At 33.6% G+C, this 220-nt stretch overlaps 1 pseudogene; it reads right to left on the bottom strand.

The window, feature by feature from the left end:
* Window positions 1–111: 111 nt before the first annotated feature.
* Window positions 112–206, bottom strand: LOC145719194 (U6 spliceosomal RNA; annotated as a pseudogene).
* Between the last annotated feature and the right edge of the window lie 14 nt (window positions 207–220).

The raw sequence follows: 220 nt of genomic DNA, 5'->3' as shown, positions 1-220 counted from the left end.
TTTCTATTTTAGGTAAATCACATAGTGTGAGCAAACATGACTCTTACACCTTTTTTTCTCATAATTCTTACATTTTATGTTGTTTACATAATTAATTACAAGCAGTTTTTAGAAATTATGGAATGCTTCAGGAATTTGCATGTCATTCTTGCACACGGGCCTCTGTATCATTCTAATTTTAGTATATGTGCTGCCAAGGCGAGCCCCACCTGTCATATTT

The sequence above is a fragment of the Leptonychotes weddellii genome, unplaced genomic scaffold (genome assembly GCF_054177405.1).
Source record: "Leptonychotes weddellii isolate Sample4059 unplaced genomic scaffold, ASM5417740v2 HiC_scaffold_337894, whole genome shotgun sequence".
Classification (NCBI taxonomy): Eukaryota; Metazoa; Chordata; class Mammalia; order Carnivora; family Phocidae; genus Leptonychotes; species Leptonychotes weddellii.
Note: the sequence above shows the minus strand (reverse complement) of the source record. Positions and strands in the feature narration are given on the sequence as shown.